The 14487-nt window shown below is 39.2% G+C and overlaps 1 protein-coding gene across 1 annotated transcript in view; it reads right to left on the bottom strand.

Annotated features, from left to right (window-relative positions):
• Positions 1–14032, bottom strand: part of pcdh15a (protocadherin-related 15a) — a 213709-nt gene extending 199677 nt beyond the window's left edge. The window contains exon 1 of the mRNA XM_053621203.1: positions 13764–14032. The gene's annotated coding sequence lies outside the window, so the exon portion shown is untranslated. The remainder of the gene's footprint in view (positions 1–13763) is intronic.
• Between the last annotated feature and the right edge of the window lie 455 nt (positions 14033–14487).

The raw sequence follows: 14487 nt of genomic DNA, 5'->3' as shown, positions 1-14487 counted from the left end.
AAGAAGGATAAGCGGTATAGAAGATGGATGATGGATGGATGGATAATTTTATGTTGAAACTAGGTAGCTAGCTAATCAAAAACAACCCCAATCAAGTTATCTAGTTAAAGTTTGTGGTTGTACACCAAGGTAGCCAGCTAGCTAATGTTAGCAAGCATAAACAAACAAATAAGTAAATAATAATCATACTAGATAAAAGTAATAGCCAGTCGGCAGCTGTTTAGTATTTTGTCTTGAAAATTGTATTTTGTTTATTTAATTATTTTAATTAAATTATGAATGTCAAGTAGGCGGCTGTATGGTCCATCAGCCCCAGCAGATCACAGGACCAAGTCACATGCCTCACTGATCACACACCTGTTTCCTCTAATTAGTATCACTAAGTTCTAAATTCTGTGTGTCAGTGACTATGTTTACATGCACACCAAATTTCATTCATATTCTGGTCTCTAATCGGGTTGCAGTCATATTCTGAATACAATGTTTATATGTATACAGGCACTGGAATATTCCTGTATACGTGGTTGTTTAAGTATGCCTGAGTGCCATTTCTAAATACCTAGCCTACAGCTAAGCATCTGTTAGCACCCACAATTCCTTGTGGACTCAGCATGCGCACATATCTCATTTCAGTAGATTTTATGAATAATGTGGTTACATGCAAAAAATTTCCAATTACAACAGGCATATTCCAGGTGTGAGAATCAGAATTTGAGGAATATGGATATTGTCTTAATCCGAATAGGGCAATCAGATAGGCAATCTAAATAGAATATTGCCAAATTCCGATAAATATCGGAATATCGATGTGCATGTCAACGTAGTCATTATCAAGCTCTTGTCCTTTGTTGCCATGTGTGCTATGTTATCTCCTATACTCTTATGTTCCTTGCCTTGTGTTCATCTGCTTCTTGTTTTTCACCTTGTTTGTTTCTGTTGTGTTTATGGTAATAAAACTGTCTGCATTTCTTCCTTCTGCCACTACCAATATCCGACAATGAACAACAGGGCTGGGGTATTCCAGTTGCACTTGATACACCAAAAATGGGATTTTGCTTTGGCCAGTTCAAAACTCTATTATCTTAATCCAAACACTTTCTAGAAATATAATGACATGTCTCTAGTAAGCCATTACAGTATCTGGTACACCAGACATACTTAGAGTGCGCTGGTAACATCAGAAGGTAGTGAGTATTACAAGCTAGGTTTAGGATAGGTATTTGGTGTCTGATCAACACTGTAATACTGTCATAGAGACCTCCAGTGTGTGTCTCATTTGTGATGCTCTTAGAACCCTTTCCCACCTGCACATTGACTTACAGACAATCCAAGCTCTGTTATACCCAAGACCTGTCAAGGAAAAGCATTACTGAAGACCTTGGGCTCATTTACACTTTTATTAATCATATCTTGGGATAAAAGCTTAGAGTTGAATCAATGCAATTAATTGACTTTTTACAGTTTAATGCAAAGTGTTTATCATTTTAGCATGACAAGAAAATGATAGATGAAAGCACAAAACATTGCAGGAATATGAATAAACACTATCATAAAGTAAAATTCGGCAGTTATAAAGAGTGTTTCTTCCACTGATATTGTCACTCTGATCTCCTGCATTACCAGGCTGGCAATTCTGCTTCTACAATATTGTTCAGACTATACACACTGTTTTAATTAGGTGCCAGAAGCAAATTAAATTTGGACAAGGAAAATTGCTACACTCAGATATTATAGTCAGGCTTTCAACATTGTTGTTCCATCAAAAGTAATCCTCAAAGTGCTGGATCTGGACTACCATTTTTCAACTGGGTTTTAGCTTTTCTTATGAGCAGACCTCAGTATGTGCTGACAGACAGTAACAGTTCTTCCACAAAGATCCTCAACACAGGCACCCCTGTAGTGTGCTGAGTCTACTACTCTTGGCTTTGGTCACCTATGACTAAGGGGCCAGACACAGCTCTCATTCCACCATAAAATATGCTGACGACACTGTCATAGATGACCTGATTTCCAACAGTAATGAGACGGCTTACAGGGAGGAGGTCAAGACACTTTACAGAGTGGTGTCAGGACAGTAATTTGTCTCCCAGTGTCAGGGCGACTAAAAAGCTTGTCAATGATTAAAGGAATTTCAAGGAATTCACATACTCATTTACATCACAGAGGATGTAGAGAGGGTGGAGAGTGGAGAGGGTTCGTAGTTTCTGATTTCCTGGGAGTCACCATCATCAGTGACTTCAAGTGGACTTATCATATCTCAGCTATAATCAAAAGGCCTACCAGGGCTTTTTCTTCAACTTAAACATCACTGTTCAACTTCTACATGGGCACCATCACACTAGGCTTCACCGCATCTTAGTTTGGCAATTGCTGACGGTAGCAATGACAAACCAGAGACAGCAGAACAATATTCCACAGTGCAACACATGGTGACAAGTGTCACAAAGTCAACATACGTCATAAAGGACAATAATTACCATGCACACACCCTGTTTTTTTGCTGTGTACACATGTTATCCATTTAGGTGAAAAGCTCAAAGCATGAACCAAGAAACAAAGAAAAAAAAACAGGCATTGACCAAGAACAAGAGCCAGAAAAAAACAGTGTGATTATGTTAGACTGAACTAACGAAAAAACTTGAACTAACAGATTAGGAGCAAACAAAATGAAAGCAAACGCAAAAACCTTGTGGAAAAATGAGAACAAGCGTCACTTGGCGTGCAAGGAACCGTGACATGCACTGAGACAGATGATTTTTGGTGGAAACAGGACTCAAGTGTAGATGCTCTACATAATATATATTAAGGCAAATTTAAAAAATAAGTCAGATAAATAGGCAGGGTGTCACGAAATCAGAGAGGGAACTCGGAACTACAGTTCCCAGCAGCCACGGCACCATAGTCACATGACCACCTGCACCTGAATCACGTTTCTGTTAACAAGCACGCTTGTATATAGCCACAGTTTTCACTGCACTGTTTGTCTCACGTTTGTCTTACCTTACCTTTGTCCATGTTACCATGTTTTGTTTCTGTAGTTTATGGTTAGTCTTTGCCACAGTGTTTTGCCTTAGTCATAGTGTCTTTTCTGTTTTGTTGGTTTACTTATTAAAACATTTAAAATTCCGCACCTGCATCCGTCTCAACTTCCTATCGTGACAGAACGTGAGACCAATACATGGATGCAGCGGAATTTTTAAGGGTCTAAGAGTCCCTGTACGAGAGGGAGAAGCTCAAGGTGGGAGCCTTCCAACCAGGCTGGAACCATCTCCCACCCTCTCTCCCCCATTGTGGATCTCATCCAGCATGCAGAGTTGGCGGAGAACGTGAGTCAGCCTCCTTGCTCGTCTGAGGACGCCGCTCAGCATTCCTGGTCAGCTGAGGACGCCACTCAGCATTCCTGGTCAGCTGAGGACGCCGCTCAGTCACCCTGTTTTGCTGAATGCGTTGCACCGCGTCCCGGCATGGCCAAGGGCTCGGCTTTGTTTTCCTGCTCCGCTGAGGACGCCACTCCGTCACCCTTATTTGCTGAATACATTGCTCCGCGTCCCAGCATGCCAGAGTGCTCTGCTCTGTTTTCCAACCCTGCTAAGAACGCTGTTGTGCTTTCCTGCTCCGCTGAGGACCTCGCTCTCCTTTTCTGCTCCGCTGAGGGCATCGCGCGGCTGTTCTGCTCCACTGGGGACCTCGCTCCGCTTACCTGCTCCGCTGAGGACTTCGCTCTGCTTACCTGCTCCGCAGAGGACGTCGCTCCGTTTTCCTGCGCCACTGAGGACGTCTCTCCGCTTTCCTGCTCAGCTGAGGAGATCGCTCTGCCTTCCTGCTCGGCTGAGGACTTCGCTCCACTTTCCTGCTTGGCTAAGGACGTCGCTCTGCCTTCCTGCTCGGCTGAGGTTGTTGCTCTGCCATCCTGCTTCGCTGAGGACGTCGCTCTGCGTCCATGTTCTGCTGAAGACGTCGCTCCTTTTCTTTGCTTCACACTGTATGTCGCTCCCCCTTCGTGCTCCACGGAGGGCATTGTTCCCCCCTCGTGCTTCGTGGAGCGCATTGTTCCTCCCTCTGGCCTCACGGAGAACCTCGCTCCACTCTCTGGCCTTGCGGGAATCTTGGAGCGTCCCTCTGGCCTCGCGGAGAACTTCGCTCCCCCCAGGGACCTTGCAGAGAGCTGCACTCTCCCTTCTACCAATGACCAATGACATGGCAGGAGAGGAGACAAGACCAAAACTAAAGCCATAACAAAGGCATTCAGAGAACTAAGAACAAATCACATGACAGCATGATAAGCAGCTGAGAACCAGGACACACTGTCAGAGGTATAAATTGTAAGTTTTTTCCTTTTTATATCTGGCAGAACAAATTCAACTCTTGGCCCATTAGATTTTCAACTAGGAGACATTTGTTCTAGTAGCACAATATCTGGTCATATTCCATTAACATAAATATGGGTTGGTGCTACTAAACAGTCAACCATAATTTTAATTGTGATAGCAAACAGTTTTGGACAGTGGTGCACAACATTGTTTTGTAAAGATTCCAGTATACTTAATTGAATAATGAAATACTGTAGCAGTGAATTTACATTATGGCAGAACAAAACAAAATAAAACACTAATGATCAAGTATAATCAAATCCATTTGTATTATTGTGTACTTGTGTCTTTCTCTTTCCTTTTTTGTCAACATTCTCCTTGTGAGATATCAAAATATTTTGTCATACTTCTCCATCTATTAGGCTGTGTAGCCCACTTTGTCATTGATAAGTCACTGCTCTCTTCTTAGAAAATCCATCCAAATAGAAATATTAATACCCAACAATAACATGACATTTCTCCCATCTCCTATTCATCTTGATTTCCTTGATTTTCACTGATGTAAGTTTAATGATGTCCTGCATCTAAATTATCATTCTCAATCTCCTTTGCTCAAAAACAAATACAGGTACATTAGAGAACATTCTGTTTCAGGATTAGATACACAAGTAACAACAATAACAAGAAAAAAAAAAAACCCTGGTGACACACAATCAGACTGCACGTAACAAATTGGTGTGTTGTGTATGAGTCATACTGTGATGGGTTGGCACCCACATCTAGGGTGTCCCCTGCTTTGTGCCCCGAGTCCCCTGGGATAGGCTCCAGACTCCCCGTGACCTTGTGTAGGATAAGCAGTACAGAAAATGGATAGATGGATGGATGATTCATAGAAAAATAGAAAATTTAGAGCCAGTGAGCAGAACAGGTGATGTCTATGATCTATGATCAAACCATTTCTTTTCCAGTACTGCTTATCCAAGCCAGTCCATAAATACTGTAAATGACAGGTGCACTTGTCTAGTTAAAATAAATATAAAAGCAAAACATTATGATTATGAGCTCCAGAACACTGGGCAGCAATTACATTCTAGATAGGATGCCAGATGCCAGACACCATGCATACACCCACACACACTTTCTCACACTCATTCACACCTAGGGGGCAATTTTGCATAGCCAATCCACCTAGTGGCATGTTCTTGGGAGGTGGAAGGAAACCCAAGGGTTGCCGGGATATAAGGCTGGGATAAGACTAGTGAAATCGTAGGCAGGTCGAAATAATTGCAGCACTAACACTGGACAAACAATACCAATTTGAAAGGCAAAGGCAATGTCAAAAATCCAGACAGGAGGCTCAGTCAAAAACCATAACAAGGAAGCACATCAAACAACATAGCAGCAGGAGCAACCCAAAAAGTAAAACCAGAAAACAATATCTTGAACTTGTAACTGACTGACATCGGAGAAGTGGGCATGTCAGTAAGCAGGAAATTCTTGGAATTGGAGTTTCTGGGCCATGGGGTACTTGTGACAGTGAAGAATATAAGAAATTCCACACAGGAGGGAAACCAAGCTCACGATCAAACCGTGGAGCTGTCGTTATTAATAATAATTCTGATATTTCTCATGTAAACCTTATTCATATTTGATGTTCTCTGTAGATATCTCCACTTCAAAGGCACAGAAAGCAAAACAACATGCTCCATGATAACATAATACTGTTCTGTGTCCCAAGATATAAAATAATGATCATATCTTCATAATAATTTTTGTAATCTTGGTTTAAGATTACAAGTTAATCTTAATATCTCCATAATTCAAACAAGAGTAGTCAATCTGTTGTGATGCTAATTTAGTACCTGAGTAATCATTCATGTCAAGTGTAGTACATCAATAATGAATTATGGAAAACTGACTGTGGATTAGCTGTGAATTATCCAATTACTGGTGTACTTACATAATAATGATGTGACACAAACTATTACATAAAATAAACACATAGGAACATACATCAACTGAAAGACAGCTGTATACATTCAAACATTTTTTCATGCCATCTCTTGCCATTATCCAGCTTCTTCATTCAAACCAAGTATGTTTCTTTCCTTTGTCCTTCTGTCTAACATTTCATGTTACCATACTGTACACTTCTTTTGGCATTTCAGGCTTCTATGTTGTTCACATCAGTGATATTTTTTTAAACAATTGCTTAGAGACTTATTTGAGCTTTAATTCACTATATCAGGATTCTAGTAGGTAAAAAGTTTACATTCACCAAGTTGACAGTCTCTTTAAAAAGTCTGGAAGACTGATTGGCCAAATGTCATAATTAGGAGTAAATTGGAAGTGCACCTGTGGCTGTAAAGGGCCTACCTTCAGAGACAATGCCTTTTTCCCTTAATAGCATTGGAAAATCAAAGCAATTCATCCTAAACCTCAGAAAAAAACATGGGTCTCCACAAGTCTGGTTCCTTGTTAGAAGCAATTTCCAAACAACTGAGGATACCACAAGCATCTGTACAAACAACTGTATGCAAATTTAAAAATCTTGACAAAACACAGACACTGCATTGTTCAGGAAGCAGGCACAAATTAACTCCAAGGAATGAAACTTTGGTCCAAAAGGTTCAACTGAACCTCATGACAAAGGAACTAGTGAAAGAGTCTGAAGCATCAGGTACCAAAGTATGTATATCCACCATTAAAAGGCTCTTAAATCACAATGGCCTGAAACACTGTCGTACATACTGTAGCAGAAGCTCTACTAGCATAGTAGCTACTAAGAATAGCACAAAAAAGTAAAACTGAAGTATGTACGTGATCACCATGACAAAGACATAGCCTTTTGGAGGTGTGTTCTCTGGTCAGATGAAACAAAAATAGAACTGTTTGACCGTAATGATCAGCGCTATATATGGAAGAAAAAGAGTGAGGCTTTTAATCCAAAGAACACCATAGCAACTGTAAAGCATGGGGGTGGCAGCATCGTGTTGTGGGGGTTCTTTTCTTGAAAAAGGACTGGTACACTTCAGAAAATAGATGACTTCATGGGGAAGGATCATTATCTAGAAATACTGATGCAAAACCTCTAGACATGAAGATCCAGAAAGTACAGCGAGATGCTTGTGGAACACTACTCCAAACATATGATTCAAGTTCAATTTAAAGGCAATGCCACTAAACACTGAAAAATATATATTAAATAAAAGCTGACAATTATCTGTCTCTTAACTTTTATTTTGAAATAATGTAAATAACTATTATTTTTTAAATGGAAATAAAATAATACCCTAATTGACACAGGAAATGTATGATAACATGAAATTTGTAAATTTATAGTTTGAATGTATTTAACATTATTATTAAATAGTGTATGTAATCTTTTGGCCACAACTGTATACCTAGTTTCTCATCCAAAGGCATTTTGAAAATTGGATGAACAAGTAAAGTATGTAATGCATCTTCTTCATGTTCATTACACCTGCTATTGTATTTCATAGGCACCTTCACAGTCACTGCAGATGATGTGTTATGGATATGTCAGTGAAGCGGGCTGAAAATAATTAGCCAGAAGGCATTTTCACTATGCGTAATCACTTGACACTTTCAACAATAAGTACATGGACTCTGACCAAGAAAGAAATCACCCAGAGCCTAACAATTTCTCTTGTTATTTTTGTGCTAGTTCTCAGGTTGATGATATATATGTAACTGTAAGTGGCCTGTTTTATACATAATTCTGGACGTATTGAAGAAGTTTGTTAGGTCTTGTGGTTTGAGTATTGAATATTTATGGCTAATAGAATACATGTGTGATATGTCTTTCCGAAGCATCACACACACATTTATCAATAATAATGAGAATAATCTATCTTCAGCATTGAGTGTAGGATTAACAGTGTTACACAATGCCCTTCATAATTAACCTGTTAATCACGGCTTATTATTCAGTTATTCAACAAGCAGAGTAATTAGCAACACTCTATGAATTATTCAGTAATTACAGTGAAACAAAATGGAAAAGGTATATTAAGAGCACTAAGGGAGTGAGCTTAAGGGGTTAACATAATGATGGAGTCTAAGGAATCAAGGTAGACGAGAACAATGCATATCTACACAGTCTTGTTGCCTTACTTTATTATCCAGTAATTAAATTTAAAGTGTACTAGTGGGATGAAAGAACAATGGATCCTGGCACTATAAGGAGTTGAATTTTATATGTACAACAAATAAGGCTGAAGTATGGTCATTTGGGGACATACGGTAATTTTATTTTCACCACCTGGTAACAGTGCTGTGAATGACACTTTATTTGGTGCCCACAGTATGCAGGTTATTTTTGGAGAGAAACTAATGAATGTCCTTCAACCAGTTTATTACACCAGTAGGAACCTATTAAACACACAGGAAGGAAGCCTCTGTCTTAATGTCATAATCACAATTCTGTAGCCTCATCAGCTTTCCTGAACAGCTCTCTTAACTTCCTTGTTTTGGCTCTGCAATTTCCTGTCTCCATTCAAATAAAGCGGCATTCTTCTTCTCCTCTACGGTCTTGCTGCCAGACCTCCACTCATTCAGCACTCTCTCTCTCTCTCTCTCTCTCTCTCTCTCTCTGCATTTCTGTCTCTCTGTCTGTCTCTCTTTCCCTCTGTTCTAGCTAGCTGTTTGGCTTGCCCAGGGTGATGAGGCTGGCAGACACTGATTAGAGATTAATCAGAGAACTGTGATAGTCGTTGGTCTATGCTCAAGATGTCTTGGACCACACAAAGCAGGATGGACAGAAAACAGAGGAATGGGCATATGTAGTAATAATGGATTCAGTGAGATGGAGTATCTGCTGTTAACACATTACTGTAGCTCAACTCTAGTTCCCACTTTCTTCATTTAAGCTTTTTGTGTCTTTGTGTGCCTTTCACCTCTACTTCTTGCCATTTCTCATTCAGTTCCCTCTTTATGCATCCCAGTGGGCTATCTCTCCTTGCTAACTTTCTGTCTGTACTCGTCTCTCTCTCTCTCTCTCTCTCTCTTTCTCGCTCTCTCTCTTTCACTCTCATCCACCGTCTCCATCTCTGGTACACTGTGTGGATGGAAATCATTTCAGGCATCACTAAACACGGATCTCTTATCAACAAATGGAGAAATGTATTCCTCAAGACTCCAGTGTGCATTTGAATACAGACATATTTGAGCACAGATACATTATGGCCTGATATTCAAAATGTTCTCAGGAACCTGCAGCTTATTGTATTATGGAATCCCATAGTGCCATAGAGTGAACAATATTAAAAAAATATTGTCACTGTTTTAGAAAGAAAAAAAAAAGAAAGAAAAAACAGTTAAATGTCTGAGATTCATTTTTTTTATCCACACTTCTGTTTTCCTGTTGCAGATGTTTAGCAAAATGTTCCATTTTGTACTGTAGGCTGTACAGGGTCCAATGAAATTATGCCTTCAATCAATCTTTACACAGGATTTTTTTTTTCTTTACTTCAGTGTAAAGAAAAACAAAACACAGTTAAGTCAAATCCCAGACAGTTTCCTATTAACTATATGTACTCACTACATAGAGTATAACATTGGCGCTGTAGGACTTTATGCTATAGGCACCATTTGATAGGATTTATGTGCCTTGTATTAACTGTTACGCTACATGGTACTACTTTTACGACACATACTTATTAATTTTTACATTTGAAAATGGATCCACAAGTAAATAAATAAATAAATAAATAAATCTAAAGCAAAAAGGGTAATTTGCCAATAATGTGTTTATAAAGATCTATACAGTAATCTAGTAAAATTACTACAAGTAAACTGCTGGAGCCTAAACATTTAAATGCTGATTTTGTTGACACACTGATCTTAACAGCATCAGATGGTTTAAGGGTCCTGTGTGAGTCTTGTTTCTAGACATGCCAATATTTCAATCCATTCAAATACTTATTATTTGATCTCAAAAGTAAAAATTACAAAAGAACACACAAAGTTCTCAAAAGATGAGGTTGTAAAAGCCACTAATAATAGATTTTATATATATATATATATATATAAATAATTTATTTTTAAATAAAATAACAATAGATTATACGAATAGATTTGTATAAATAATTACATAATTAAAAATAAAACAGCAAGATGATAGAATTTCCTCATTGTACTGCATAATCTCAAGACCATGGTTTACAGAGAGTAAACCTGAATCACATCTAGGTGCATTTAAAAAGTTTGTTTTCAGGTATTTGTAAGAGAATTAAACTGAGGTGTAAGTGATGCAGTTCCACAAATAATAATGTTTAATGAATTTTTTTCCATGTCATTTCATGGGCCTGAAGCATGACCAAACACACTGTATCTTAATGCAGATTAAACACATAATACTGTCTCAAGGCTCCGGCATGTCACATGAGGAGCAAAGAGATCAGGTTTTAAATTACTTTTCTCTCACTCCCTCTGCACTTCAATTAGGACCAGGAGATCAATTTTAGATTAGGTATGTATGATCCAAACTTTAACAAGACCAAAGAGAATCCACACTCCAAATTTTAAGGTTATAAAACAGAAAATGGCCCTAAGCAGGAATCTCTGCAAATGGCAGGCCAGGTTTTGGAGCTGAAATCAACCGAACAGCCTAGATCCAAAAAATCAATGTGTCTGCCTTATCATAAGTAAATTCAGAGCTAAAGCTACTTTTTTCCCCCCAAACATTTAAGGCTTAAATAAAATTCAATACCTTCGAAAAGAACACAGGTGTACAGGCTGTATTAGAAAGTCCAAATGACTGAACAACAGTTTAAGCATCAACAGTTAAGAGTGATTTTTGTCTATTTTTTGAACACTTAAATGACACTTGTGATCAATATATCTAACTTTAGTCATAATATATATAGATAAAATAAATAAATGTTTTGACTGATTTATTCCTGATTGTATTACGGCAATATGAACATATTAATTTCACTCTTTGGGAGAGCCACAGCAGACGGCAACATGTCCCTTCTTAAAATCGAAAATAAATTAGTAAGTAAATAAATTAACTAGCTTATTAAAGCTTATTACCACTTTATTAGAAACACCTATACATACATTAATTCATACAATTATCTAATCATTCAATCAAGTGGCAGCAGCATAATGCATAAAATCAAGCAGAAAGAGGTCAAGAGCTTCAGTTATTGTTCACATCACACATGAGAATGGAGAAAAATTTGATCACAGTAATTATGACTGTGGCATGGTTGTTGGTGTCAGACAGGCTGGTTTAAGTATTTCAGAAAGTGCTGATCTCCTGGGATTTTCATACACAACAATCTATAGATTTTAAACAAAACTGGTGTGGGAGGGGAAAAAACACTGATTGAGTGACAGTTCTAGGGTCGAAACGGCTTATTGATGAGAGAGGTCAGAGGAGAACGGCCAGACTGGTTTGAGCTGACAGAAAGTCTACGGTAACTCATATAACAACTCTTATAACCATGGTGAGCACAAAATCATCTCCGAATACACAACACATCAAACCTTGAGGTAGATGTGCTACAACATTAGAAAACCAAATCGGATTCCACTCCTGACAGACAAAAACAAGAATCTGAGAATACAGTGGACACAGGCTCACCAAAACTGGATAGTTGTATACTATAAACAGTGTCATCATAAGGCTTAAGCGAGAAGTAAATGATTTTGGTCACCTGACTATTTATTCCACTCAAACTACAATGTTCATACAAAACCAATACCATTTCTAATTTCATTTATTGTGTACTTCTCAGTAACACTTTTAGAGCTTTACAAACCCAAAACATAATGTCACATCATTGTGATTGGTGGGATTAAATGCGTTAATTTGTTCTTCAATGTGCACACATCTGCAAAGCCTATCCACTGCTTGCTGAACAGAGACACTATTCATTATGCCCGCTACATGATAGTACCACATTTCTCTGGCTAGCACAAATAAATAGACAGAATCATGCCATCAGGAGCATCAGCTCATTTAATAGTCAAACGATGCATTTATTATTGCATAGAGTTTTATTCAACCATAATATACTTTGTATAGTACAGTTTGTATGACACAGCAAAATAGGTTATTGCTGTAGTTACAGTAACCTAATTTTCATAAGCACTTTTCAAGAAGAAGATACAGGTGGCACACACACGTAATTCTATGGTCTTGGGTGTTTTCATTGACCACTCTTTTCCATTCTCTTCCATTCTCTGTTACTAATTCTATGCCTAAACTACCCCCGACCCTTACCTCATTTACAGCTACAGAGGTACCAGCTAAATGTCTCCATAAGGTCACATATTCCTATAAACTGTCACATATTCCTATTCCTATCACTATGGGCCTTTAGGTACCCAATAAGAGATCTCTCTCTCACTCACACACACACACACACACACACACACACACACACACTATCCTTGTAAGGACCTATCACGCAGCTGTTTAATGCTATGCCTACAACTTAAATCCGACTCTTAAGCTCAGTAACCAAAAGGAAACGGTCAGGCTCCTTTTTTATTATTATTATTTTTTATTTTATTTTTTTTACTGGTTTTCCTTGTGGGGACCAACTAAATGTCCCAAGAAGATCAAAACTGTCAGATATTCCTACTCTTGCGATAGAAAAACCATGCACACACACACACACACACACACACACACACATAATGAGAGAGAGATAAAGAGAGAAAGCGATAGAGAGAGAGATAGAAGGGGAGAGAGCGTGTGATAGATAGAGAGAAGGGGAGAGAGACGGAGAAACAGAGCGAGAGAGAGAGAGAGAGAGAGAGAGAGAGAGAGAAAGAGCAGGTAACCTAATCCACATTGTAGTTTCCAGGTGGACCTTTAGGCCAGTCGAGGTCATGGTGTGAGAGAGTTAATTAGGTCGTCATGTGCATAGGGGCTTCAGATTGCATTTTCCGGGAAACAGAAGCACGAGGTGTCACTGGATGACCGGAAGCCATGTGTAGTCAGATCCGTCAATGCGAAGAGAACACGAGTTTACCAAGCGGACAGGTGCCGTTTCCCGGAGGCTCGCCGCAGTGATGGGATAAAAACTGCTAATCCGCTCGTTTAACCTGCACTCCAAGGCCTTCTTCGCAAACAGCATACTACCTTACTAAAGAGTAGACCTTACCCAAATACCACCTCACAACACATACTGCACATACTCTTTAATATAGTAGTATTCGGTTTCGGACAACTTTCACTCGCTCCAGGAGCGATGTCTTAAATCAAGTCATATGCACGATATTAAAACCAGACTAACTGATCGGTTAAAAATAGAATATTTCAGATCTGTATTTCCCCCTCAAAAAAGAATAAAAAGCAATTCGATGCATGTCAGATGAGTGAATGACTACAACGCGTCCAATCAGCTCACAAACCCACAGCTAGGATCATTCCCCATACCCCAGCTCAGAGGGAATACAGTGATCACTCACCATGCTGGCTTGAAAAGCACGCAGATAGAAGGAAAAAAAGTGTTAGAGGATTCACGCATTCCGCAAACGGTCACGTGCTCCAGTGTCGGTGGATGTTAGATGTGTTTCCTTCAGCTTCGGCATCGGAACCTGTGAAAACAGCGCTGTGCTCTTCTCCTAACAGCCGAAGAGGAAGAACGAGCACAGATCCAGCTTCAGAAAGTTCCCCAGAGTGAGAGCCGTACTAAAGATTACAGCTGCCACCATGCGTCTCTCTCTCCCTCTCTCTCTCTCTCACACACACACACACACTCTTTCTCTCTCTCTCTCACACACACACACATACACACACACACTCTCTCTCTCTCTCTCTGACTGTTGACGCAATCTTATCTGCTCAAAAGTAAAGGTGGTAAATAATAAAGGTGCTTCGCGTTAAATCCTAGCCTCTCGTGTCTGGATTTTCTGAAGGGAAGATTTGCGGGACTGTTTATCGCTGATAAAACGCACGTAACCCCCGAGAACATACACAGAAATCAATTCACACAAAATTCCCACTTGTACGGAAGCCCTAAGCGGCCATGCATTATTAATGTTTTCTTTGTTGTTTTCTCAACATAACAAAAAGTTGTTTTATCGTGATCTCGACATAACAAAAAGTTGTTTTCCCATGACCTCGACTTAATTTCTCTGTGTACTCGACATCCATCCTCCCGAAGTCAATTGGGTTTTTTTTTTTTAATGT

Source organism: Ictalurus furcatus, chromosome 3, assembly GCF_023375685.1.
Source record: "Ictalurus furcatus strain D&B chromosome 3, Billie_1.0, whole genome shotgun sequence".
NCBI classification, from domain to species: Eukaryota; Metazoa; Chordata; class Actinopteri; order Siluriformes; family Ictaluridae; genus Ictalurus; species Ictalurus furcatus.
This window is presented reverse-complemented; position numbering and strand designations above follow the sequence as displayed.